Here is a 12,748-nt window from a genome sequence, read left to right as displayed (position 1 = left end):
GGGAAATAGGACTCACTAGCTTTTATGAGTAGACTGGGGAACTTAAGAAAGTTTCTCTTTAATTTCCTTCAAAAGGAAAATGATAAACTTAGATAAGGATTATTTGGTATAACGTGAATTCAACATAGTGAAAGATGAATTTGAAATTGTAGGATATGAATGAATAAGCTAGAGCAAAATAAGCATAAAGGTGACTTTTGGCAGGTACTAACAAATATAGAACTTGCAAGTGAGGTTCAACAAATGATTCAATAAGAATATATTTTAAATGACTTGCAATCTAAATATTGAGAAAAAGTGGAGGGAGTGAATTGGTTGGGGTGGCCTACTCTCGGGAGTGAGTTAGTTGGGACAATTTATTTCCTACACTTCATGAGAAAATGAAATGCGGATTACAAATCTTTGAATGTTTGAACCATAACTTTTTCTATGCATTTATGACTTATTCTTGCACATATAAAAGAAGAAAATATTGTGTGAAAATATCTTTCCTGAGTCAAACCCTAGTTTTGGAATTATCTATGAATTTGAAATAAATCAAAATGAAAACATACATGTGTTGATATGTAGTAAAGGTTGGATCTGAGAATTAAAATATTTTATACCTTGTTGATATATGATCTTAAGATGTGATCATAGGAGTTAATGAAATAATATGAATCTATAAGGCTAAAAGGAAAATAATAAAAAACATTCTTTCATGGAGGATGTTGAACTTTTTACAATTTTATACTTGAAGAATATGACGAGACAAAAATGACTGTAATTCTTGATGCTTGTATCCTTAAGCTTGAGTCATTAAATAAACTAATAGCTTGAGAGTGAATTAATTGATGGTAAATTTCCAAATGAGGGAGGAAAACTTGATTTAATACCTTTCCCCAGCATTTTAGTGAGTTGATTTTGGAGCAAGTTGATGTAAAGCTTAAAATTATGCTCAATCAAGCTACCCTTAATCGATTTAAATTTGAGCCTAAGCATTAGGGAGTGTTTTTCTTAAGGGGAATTTCTCCCTTTAAAATAGGACCAAAATTGGAACCAAGGGTACAAAATGTCAAAGAGTTTCTAAAATTTAATGTAGAATATAGTTTTGATGGTATAATGAATGGGTACAGGACCTACATAACAAGAAATTGCATTAGGATATAACATGTGTATGTGTGTGTACTATTAGAATATATAGTTCACTAATATAACTGAGGGGGGGTGGGGGTGAATTAGTTATCCAACTAATATCTCAAATAATAACTTTAAACAATCTTAACCATATGAGTAAGTTTAACTAAAACCACAACAAAATAGTCATACACAATTAACACCAGATATGTTAACTAGGGAAACACTTGATCAGAGGGAAAACCCCAGTGGGGATGGTATCCACAAGATGATGTACTAATATAAATATTCCTTGTTAGAGGATAGACCCTATTAGGAGTTTGTTACAACATTTAATACATATGAGTCCCTATTAGGAGACTTTGAATCCCTATTAGGAGTTGTGGAAGATAGCTAGACCCACTACCCAAATAGCTTCAATGTTAAGATCAGTGAACCCACTATCCAAATGATCTCTATATTTATTCCTTGCAAAATAACAAAACTAAAATGTACTTCCTCTATCTCTGTCCTGTCAACCGGACCTCTACTCCTTCAAATCTTATAACTAGATCTCATATTGTGCATCCAATGATCCCTTCGATCACTTCCACACATTAAGAAAACATTTTGTTTAATACTTCACATTCCACTTGATCTTCTAAATCAAGATACATCACAAATAAGGAAAACAACTTTCCTTTATACCATATCTTCATAATAATTCCTTGAGTCGGCCTTGAGGCTTTTCCAATAAATTAAAATAAGATAATTAATTAATTCATAATTGTAACAACACTGTCAGCTCACAGTCTATACAAAAATTCACACATGTGGAACCACATCTTGTGCACACACTAACATCATCATACAACTATCCTCTATCACTATATTACTGTGCATCTCTTCATTACATCTCAGATGAAAGATAGTGATAGATCATCAGAACTCTATTTTTCAATGCTCTATTTTTGTACTACTTCAAGTAAATCAAGTGTAACTTCTATACACCATTGACTCGAAGTTAGTCCTCTTAACCACAACATCAAGACAACCTCAGGAACATGTCCTCAACTGTGCATCATCTAAAACTTCCTCAACTTCTTCCCATACTAAGATTAATGATTGCTAGTCTTCTAGTTTTTATAGAATTACCGCTATGTTGACATCAATGACAAATGTAGTCATGAATGCAACATAATACTCTCCAATGCTTAAGATACCTCCCTAATGTAGTATTATCATCATTCATCCTAACAATCTCCCCCTTTGGCATCAATGGCAACATAGATGAAAAACTTCTAAGTGGCAAGAATACCAAATTGTACTCTATTGTTGATGTTGTTGTCATCTTCTCAAATCCTCTTCATCAATTTGAAATCTTCTAGCTGTTGTCATAAGTTGTTTATGGTAAACAACTTCCAATAGTTTTCTACTTGCATATATTTCCCATAGAGATATCCTTCTACACACTTACATATCATTTAGCTCACTGACATATTCTTCTATGCACTGACATATTCTTCTACATACTTACATGAATCTTTCTAAATCTCCCTAAAGAGATAACACTCCCCTAATGCCTAGGAGATATTTTTCATGTACACATTCTTCTCCCCCATTGACATCAATGTCAAAGGTATTGATACAAGTACACAATTATACTTCTTCCAACACTTTCAATCAACTCAAGTGTCCAAAGACACTATGTAATACAAAATACCAAAATACCAAGAGTCCTCAATGACTTAGTACATACCAAATACTCCCTCATACAGGAATCATCAGCATTTGGTCTAGTCTAACCATAGTGCTCTGTACCACTATATTGATGCACTCCTTGCATCATCTACTCTGAAGTAGGTAGGGGTATAACCCTAGCATACCTCTTAGGTACACAAAAATATCTTTAGGCAAAGGCTTCATAAAGATATCTACAATCTGATCTTTAGTACTTACATACTCCAACCTTATTTCCTTTTCAACTACCTTCTCTCTCAAAACATGATACTTTATGGATATGTGCTTTGTCTTAGAATGCAATATTGGATTCTTAAACATACTTACTATACTTGTCATATCATAGTAAATGATAACATGTTCTATAAACTCAATCCCAATATCCTTCATAATTTGCTTCATCCACATAACTTGATTATAGTTATTAGTTGTTGCAACATACTCTACCTCAGTTGTACTCTAAGATATATAGTCTTGTTTCTTCCTTAACCAAGAAACCAATTTTCCTCCAAGAAAGAATGCTCCATCACTGGTTCTCTTTCTATCATTCGTACTACTTGCCCAATCTACCTCAATATATCTATACAAAGTGAAGTCACTTGATCTATCATACCAAATTCCATAATCAGATGTACCCTTCAAATATTTGAATATCCTCTTTACTGCTGCATAATGATACTCTTTTGGATCAGCTTGGAATCTTGCCACAATCCCAACTACATTTTCTATATTTGGTCTGGTGTGAGTCAGATATTACAATACTCCAATCATAGATCTATACTTTTTCTGCTCAACTGTAGGTGTCTCATCTTTGCTAGATAACTTGTGACTAGTTATCATGGGTGTACCAGTAGGTTTGCAGCTTTCTAAACCAAATCTTTTCAAAAAGTCTTTTAGATACTTGGTTTGTGAAATAAATATCCCATCTTTGTTTTGCGCAATCTACAATCCTAGGAAAAACTTCATTTCTCCTATCATGCTCATTTCAAATTCATTTTTTATCTCTTTAGCAAACTTATCACTTTCTTTATCATTTCCTCTGAATATTATATCATCCACAAGTATTACGATGATAAATAAACCATCATCAATTTTCCTCAAATACAAATTACCATCTATTGTACCTTTGATAAATCCAAGCTTAGAAAAATACATGTCCAACCTTGCATACCAGGTTCTAGGTGCTTGCTTCAAACCATACAGTGCTTTCTTCACTTTGCATACAAAATCTTTATCTTCTGTTAGAGGGAATCCATCAAGTTTCTCAATGTAGACTTCTTCTTCAAGTTCTCCATTTAGAAAAGCTGACTTGGCATCCATCTAATAAACCTTGAAATTCTTGCTTGTTGCATAAGCCAAGAAAATCCTTAATGCTTCCATTCTTTCCACAGGTGCATAAGTTTCTCCATAATCTATGCCTTCTTGTTGTGATTCACCTTTGCAAACAAGTCTAGCCTTGTTTCTCACAACTTCTCCTTGCTCATTTATCTTATTTCTGAATACCATGGTTCTTATAACATTCTTGTCTTTAGGTCTAGGAACTAATTCCCATGTTTCATTCTTCATGATTTGATCTACTTCTTCTTTCATTTCTTGCATCTAATGATCATCCTTACATGCCTCATATGTGCTCTTAGGTTTTGTTGGGACTCAAAATTGAAGCCCAAATTTTGAGTACCATTGAGAAAATTAAGCCCTATAAATTCTTTTTAATACATATGTACCTGGTTGCTCATTGAGGCTTGAGAGGTGTTTAATGTTTCTAACACCTTGCATTTAGTGTGTCTATGTGTTCCATGAATTTAAACTTTCATTCTAAGCTATTTCGTGAAGTCCTATTTTGAGCAATTGTCAATTCTGCATTTTTGCTCAAGTGTCAAACAGTGACAGGAGGCCTTGTTTGCATGTGAATAGCTTGCATTTAGTAATGTTTCATGACTCACCACTTTGGGAGTATTTAGTATCCCTACCAAAGAACCTATGTTTCAGATTTTGAGTCATTTCAAGTTTGTTTGACTAGGTTTTGAATCCCTCAAAGTTGGTCTTTTACTGATGTCATGCTGATGCAATTTGTTCTGAATTCTAGGAAGCCCTATTTAACTTGTTATAATTTTGACCCAATTGACCAAAATAATGAAATTCCTTTTGTGTTGCATTTTAAAGGTCGGAGATTTGCTATGTTTCAGTTTTGAGTTTATGAGAAGTCCGTTTGATCAATTTTCAAACATGATTCCAAATGCAACTTGCAACTTTTTACTAGTGTCAAGAAGTGTCGATTTGTTAGTACCCCTTGTTTGTGATGTCATAACTTGAAATCCATGATAGCTGAGATCAAATGGATTGTATCATTATGTTGTACTCTAAAAATACTTTAAGTGTGTCAATTTTCAAGTCTTGACAAATCCGTTTGCACACTTTCCCAGGTCAATTCCATTTGCAAAAAACACTTTTCTACCATTGTTTCCAACCAACAAATTTGAGTAGCCCACGTTGACCATTCACCATTTGCGTCATATCATTCGTCATGAGCCCAAATCCTAGATTCACATTTTTCTCATGACAGTGAACAAATGTCCCAATTTTCATCTTCCCAAGTGTTAATTTACCTAGTTTTTGAAGCCGAATCTGAAAGCATTTTATGGTTTTCTAACTTGTTTTCTTCCAAGCAATTCTGAAAGGGCAACTTCGACAGTCAATATCTTTTGACTCAAAATTCGTCATGAGACAAGATTCAATAGGGTAGCAGTATGCAAAACAAAGAAGCAGAATGTTTGATTTCAGAGCCCGATCAGAGGTTTGGGTCAATTCTTATTTAACCGGTCAAAGGACCTCTTGACGCAAAATTGACAGTTTGCAAAAAGATGTAAAATGAGCTTCAAATTCGCTTTCAGTGGTCAAATTTGTTTCAAATCAGCATCAGAGGGTGAATGAGTCAATTTTGACAATTCAGGTGTTTGAAAATGGAAAAAAAAATTAGTTGGACCCACTTTAGGGCCCAACTAATTTCATCATATTTATGGCACTTAAAAGCATTAATGATGTTTTAAAAGGACTGATTACAATGACATGGATTTTTATAAGTTCTTGATGTATGCATATCGTCATGTGAAATCAAATGGATGTAAGCAATTCCACCCACCTTTCCACATTCTAAAATACTATTTATTGTCAATTTCTCACATTAAATGCTTGTGAAAATTACTAGAGAATCTTTGGTTATATGCTTTCCAGAGATAGGTATAGGGATTCAATTGTCAATTGCAATGTTTCCATTGGCATGTGGACAATATTTTTCTTAGAAAATGGACCTCCATAAAGTGGAGGGTTGTTGGTTAATATCCTAGCTCAATATTTTTTATGAGTTATGAATATTTGAGCTTTTAATGGATATTCAAATGAAACACAAGAAAAAATAGAGAAGAACCCACGCATTGACAAGGAGGACCACACTAAGGTGGAAGCCATGGATAGAAGAGTACAAGATGTAGAGCAGAGGATGTCAACAAGAAAATAGATTTGAGAAACTTTCAAACATTTTCATCTGGTAATGCAGAGTTACGTTATTCTAGAGGAAGCAAGGCATCACAAAATTGTTGGTTTCTTTATAAATATTAATAACCAAAAAGCTAACATTGAAAAGAATTTAAAGATGTCTTAAGATGTGATCCTTAGTCCCTAGACCGCTAGTCTCCTAGATGTCACGAAAATCCTTTCAATTCAATCTAAAAATGACTCAACTACAGTACTCTCCAACATAAAATATTGTTGTTATTAAACATCAACAGACAACTAGGATTTCAACAAGCAATAGTCCATTTCAATATTTACATTATACACTTTACATATAGTCATGGGAAATGGGAGATTTCCTTTTGAACCGCTGGGATATCCGTAGGCAAATAGCAAAGGCAGAATCTTGAGGAAAGAGTGGAGCTCGTAACAGAGAAGAAGCGAGTCTTTCAAGTATTGATTAGGAATCCACAGGTAGCTTACATAGATGGAAGACCATGTACCTTACTATAGGAAGATGGGCCTCAATGATGTGGAGAAATTCAAGTACAAGCAGCAAGCATAGAATTGGGGGTAGCTTGTGGAAGGAGAGACAGAGATTGACGAGAGTCACACGGGAGATCCCTAGGTTCAGGGACTAATGGAAGGGGAATATTTTGACCTGAGTGTTGAAGAGTGTTTGAATGCTCTTGTTGCCATAATTGGCCTTGAAAATGAAGGCAATATTGTACGCACAGTGCTTGAGGAATGCCAAGAAGCAACAAATGCATTAAAATTGGCAAATGTGGTTGCCAACGTTGGATTTGTTAAATCATCAGCAAGCACATAAATTGCTTGCACAGATGTAATTGATCCCTTCTTGGTTGTAGTGATACACTCTTGCAAACCTCCAAGATCAGTTGCCAAAAGTCAGTTGGTATTTAATAGCTGAAGGGATACAACCCAGCAAGGTGTACACTTCAGAGTTTGCTCGTGTGAAATGGAAGATGTTGTCTATAAAAAGTAGCACACATTGACCCTCGGCATCTCTAAAGTGCTCGATAGTTGATGCTTTGCATTTGTTTGGTGTCTATGATGGCCATGAAGGATCTCAAGTAGCTTCTTTCTATAAATATTAGCTTCACGAGGTTCTTTTGGAGGAGATAAAGGATCACGATGATTTGCTAAGCAAGACACAATGGAATAAGGCGATGAAGAACTACTTTAGCAGAGTAGATGCCAAGAAAGGAAAGGAAAGTCATAAGTTTTTAATCCCATATTGAGTAGGAAGTGGTATTCCTCATAGTTTAAATATGATTCCACTCATATAAGCTATTGTCTTAAGATAAGTGCCTTTTGGAAAGGCAGCTGCTTACGTGTGGGGCCTAGCTAGTTAACTGCAAATTTTCAACAAACATGTTGACTGGCAATGATGTGGACTTGAAAACCAATTGCAAGGAGACACGTGGCATCTATAAACAAAGTGGCAGTTGACACGTGGCAAAGGAATGACCAACCAACACAAGACAAATGGCAGGAGAATCCAACGTAGCGTAGATTCCAAGATGCTGATGTGGCACCATGTGACACGTGTCATAAAGGCATATTCCTACATGCGACGTGGTAGCTGCTGATTGTGCATGCGAGAAAGTGCCTCATTGACACATGTCAGTGGGCCCTACTTAGAGATAATGTGGCACCAGACATAAGCTTAAATGACAGAGACATCAGATCATACCACGTGGTGAGATCAGACGGTCAATGCATACTCGCAAAATGAAGTTGCAAGACAGTTTAAAAATGCAGGAATGTGTCTGGGCACCATGTGGCAGTGGGCCTTGGTCAGAGATGAGGTGGTGGTTGACTGGATGGACAGATAAAGCAATCACAAAGTGCCACGTGTCACAGAGGTCAAACCAAGTTTGACCCAAATTTAAAGGGGAGGGGAAATTTTGAAATATTTTAAACAAATAATTTTTAATTATTTCCTCATAAAAGGGTCACATACAAAACTTTTAAATTGAAGATGGATTTATTATAAAGTTTCAACTTAGGAAACTTTTAAATTTTTGGGTAAATCTTTTAAAGTGGTCAAGTTCAGTCACAAAGCCATGGTAGAGGGACATTTTTCAAAATGGCTTTCTGGGGATTTTTGGTAAGCAAATAGGACTCCAATATACCGTCAGAACCAAGAGAAGACAAACTCTCCAATTCTGAAGTTTTTTTTCACACAAGAAGTAGTCTATTCAAGTTATTCAAGGTTTTCTCCTAGATTCCTAACTTCCAACCATATTCAGACATTGAAGTTCAAAACTAATTTCTAGCATGATGAACATAAAAGACAATGAATATGCAGTTGGGGACAAGTTTGGTCACATTCAAATCAGTTAACCCAAAGTTTTTACCAACATTTCATGATGCAGTTCAGATTTTTGGTGACACAAAAGTTTTCATCATTTCAGCAGAGATATTTTCAAATCAGTTACAAGATGATGATGAAAACCATATCAGATCAGTTGGGTAGAAAGAGGAAAGAGGTTTTGCAATTGCAAAGGATGGAATTTCAAGTGGACACATGTCATTCTGAGATCAGATCCAAGAATTCATCTTTGTCTGTATCTTTCTTTCTTTCATCTATTGTTGGTCCCAGTTTTTTGAGAAAAACTTCTCACTAATAAGACACCATTCTTCAGCATTTTCTCTTGTATCGAGTAGCATTTAAGTTTTTATGTGGATAGTTCTTGCTTGTTAAGTGATTTGTGAGTTATTTTCTATACATCTTTCATTTATTCATTTTCAAGGAGAATGAATAAAACATAGCAAAGGGTTTAATTTCAATCTGAATCTTGTCTCCTGCTCATGGATTTGTAATCTTTTCTAGTTTGTGAACAAAGAGCATAAACTAGGTTACATTTTGTTTAAGAATGTATGTGGTTGAAGTATCTTGTTGATGGAACAAAGAACCATGTAATTGCTTGATGTTTATCATAGGGTTTGTAGTTTTCATGATGGGATAACCTGAGTATGAGATTCATTTTGAAGCAGATGTCTATTCACAAGGTGAAAGATAGATCAGGGATCTTGATGTAGGAATTATCTCAAAGGTTTCTAGGGTATGTATGGTTGTAATTCATGTAATTGCCCAATAGATAAGGCATTGATCAGAGATAGGATCATTCAATTCTGTTGCTCATACCTAAGTCTTGTTGATATCAACATAGTAATCATCTTTTCCCTTTTTATGTTGAAAGTTATTTGAAGTTTAACCCTCACTTAGCTTACTAGTTTCATGAGTCATGCTATTAACTATTTCATGCTTATGATTTCTTGGTTAAGTATAGGAGATTTAGGGGTTTCATCTGTTATTCTAGATCCTGATTATGCTCATTGTACGAGTCACATAATCAGATCTTAAGAGTTTCACCAACCTAGGTTTTGCAGAGCCTAAAGTGAAGGAGTGTAGCCTTATAGTTGGCCCAAGTTCTTGGTGAATTGTGTCCATTATTGGAGATAGTTTCCCATAGATGCATTCTTGCCTTTCATACTTGGTGATTTGAATTCTGTTAAATCAGGAGCCAGCAAGTTCCACTTGAGAAATTAGACACAATTCCTCATTCACTCTATTCCTTGGCATCACACCTTTATTATTGCTCCCAATTATCTGCTCTGAAGGGTGATTCTTTGTCATGTTTCTACTGGAAGTAGGAGTTGACATCTCAACTCTTATCTCTTCCCTAGGTTCAGATCTTTGATCTTCTCTATGCTCAACAAATACATCATTCTACAAATCATTGTTAGTCTCAAGAAGAATTTCAACATTCTATCTAACAAATCCAGAATTATCCTCTTCTTCATAAGAATTATAATCTAACATCTTCTCTCTAGTACCAAACTTTTCATCAATCCTTACATTTGTGCACTCAACTATTGTCTTAGTTATATAGTTGAAACATCTATATGCTTTACTTTTCAATGAGTAACCAAGAAACATACCTTCATCACTTCTAGGATCAAACTTACCAATATCATCATCTCTCTTTATTTAACACTTACTTCCAAATATTATAAATTATTTAACTGATGGTGAATGACCAAACCATAACTCATAGGGTGTCTTTCTCATACTTTTCCTGATCTATACTTTGTTCAGAGTATATACTGTAGTGTTAATTGCTTCTCTCCAAAATGCCTTTAAGACATCATTCTCAAATAACATCACTCTTGTTGCTTTTGCTATTGATATGTTCCTTCTTTCAACAATCCCATTATGTTTAGGTGTTCTAGGTAAAGAGAACTGGCTTTTGATTCCATTATCTTCACAGAACATGTTGAACTCTCTAGAGGTGAACTTTCCTCCTCTATCTGATCTTAAACATTTAATCTTGACACCAGATTCATTTTCAACTCTATTCTTAAATATCTTAAATTTATCAAAAGCTTTAGACTTCTTTTTAAGAAATGCTACGCACATCATCCTAGTGAAATCATCAACAAAAATCATAAAGTACCTTTCACCATAGAATTCTCTGGTTCTTTTAGGACCACTCAGATCTGTGTGAACAATCTCTAATTTCTCCATAGTAGAGAACTTCTTTCTAGGAAAAGACTCTTTCCTCTAGTTAGCCAAAATACATTCCTTGTAGATAACATTAGTAGGTTGAATAATCTTAGGTAGATCTCTCACTACAAATGTACTGCTAACTTTCACAATATTATCAAAGTTTATATGATAGAACCTTCTATGCCATTTTTCAACCTTAGCAAGTAAACATGTTATTTTAGTAGGATTCAACTGAAATACATTATCTTTGGATCTGGTTCTTGTACCAATCAACTTACCATCTTTATTTTTGATAGTGCAAGTCTTCTTTGTGAAATGCAACAAATATCCTTTGTCTACTGACTGTCCAACACTTAGCAAATTATGTTTCAAACCATCAACAAAGTAAACATCATCAATGTTAGTTTTACCATCAAGAGTAATAGATCCAATCTCTATAATATGATAGGTTGCATTGTTACCAACTCTAACAATACCTCCATCATGATTTCTGAACTTAACAAATTTGTTCATATCACCAGTCATGTAATGTGAACATCCACTATCAATTATCCAATTAGATTTCTTCTCAACTTGGGTAATTAGAGCTCTCTCTTCTCTTAATTCTCTATCAAGATCATCTTCCTTGATAGCCAGAAATCCTAATTCATCATCACTTTCACTCTGATCTCTTTCATCAGATTCTTCATCTTCATTAGCATATAAACAATTTCTATCCTTATCCCTTTTAGGCTTAAATTTTCCTCTAAATTTTTTTTCTCTTTTGGGACATTTTGATGCATAGTGACCATATTCATCACAAGTCCAGCATTTAAAGATTTTCTTACCATCTTTCTCTCTTCTTACTAGAAGGGCTATTCCTTCTTCAATCTTCTTATCTTCTTCAGATCTGCTACTACTAGCAAAGTGTCCTCTTGCACTTACAGTTGTTCATAGATTAGGTTGAATGTTCAGAGCATTGAAAGTTGTCTCATCGCTAGCTAGTTCTCCAAAATGTCTCAATTCTACTTCTACAAACTCTAACCCTCCAAGCAATATTTATTTTGTGAAATCTTGGGTGCAGGGCATTACTAGTTGAATCATCTGAGTTGTCTACTTAAATGGTGGTGTCAAAAATTTTAAGATCTTCCATATAACCTCATCATCTTGTTTACTTTTACCAAGAGACCAAATACCTACAATAATTTCTAATATTCTACCAACATATCTTCTTATAGATTCATCTTCCATCATCTTAGCATCTTGAAATGCTCAAATCCAATTTTTTAATCTCATTCTTTTTGCAAGATCATCACCTTCAAAAGTAACTTCTAATGCTTTTCAAATTTCATGAGAAGTTTGAAATGTATGTCTTTACATAATTGTATTCATTCTCTAGAAGAGCTGATAGTAGGGCTTCTCTAGCTCTCATGTTACACATGAACATATCTCTTTCTCCCTCATTGCATTCCTCTAGCTTTGATTCTTCAATAATTTCCTTCTTAGCTTTTGTCAAAAGCCAATATCCTAGACCTATGCATATCATACGAGTCTTCATCTTTTCCTTCCAACTATCATAGTTGGCCTTATTGAATCTTGGACTATCCTTCCTAAACATATTTGCCATCAATCTCCCAAAGTTGTTAAGTCTTATCTTCAAGGACCTAATGCTCTAATACCAATTGTTAGAATATATAGTCCAGTGATATAACTAAGAGGGGGGGTTGAATCAATTATCTAACTAATATCACAAATAATAACTTTAAATAGTCTTAACCACATAAGTAAGTTTAACTAAAACCACAACAAGATACTCATATACAATTAACACAAGATATGTTAACTAGGGAAACCCTTGATCATAGGGAAAACCCTGGTGGAGAT

The sequence above is a fragment of the Cupressus sempervirens genome, chromosome 3 (genome assembly GCF_028749045.1).
Source record: "Cupressus sempervirens isolate cs-2001-9-10 chromosome 3, ASM2874904v1, whole genome shotgun sequence".
NCBI classification, from domain to species: Eukaryota; Viridiplantae; Streptophyta; class Pinopsida; order Cupressales; family Cupressaceae; genus Cupressus; species Cupressus sempervirens.
This window is presented reverse-complemented; position numbering follows the sequence as displayed.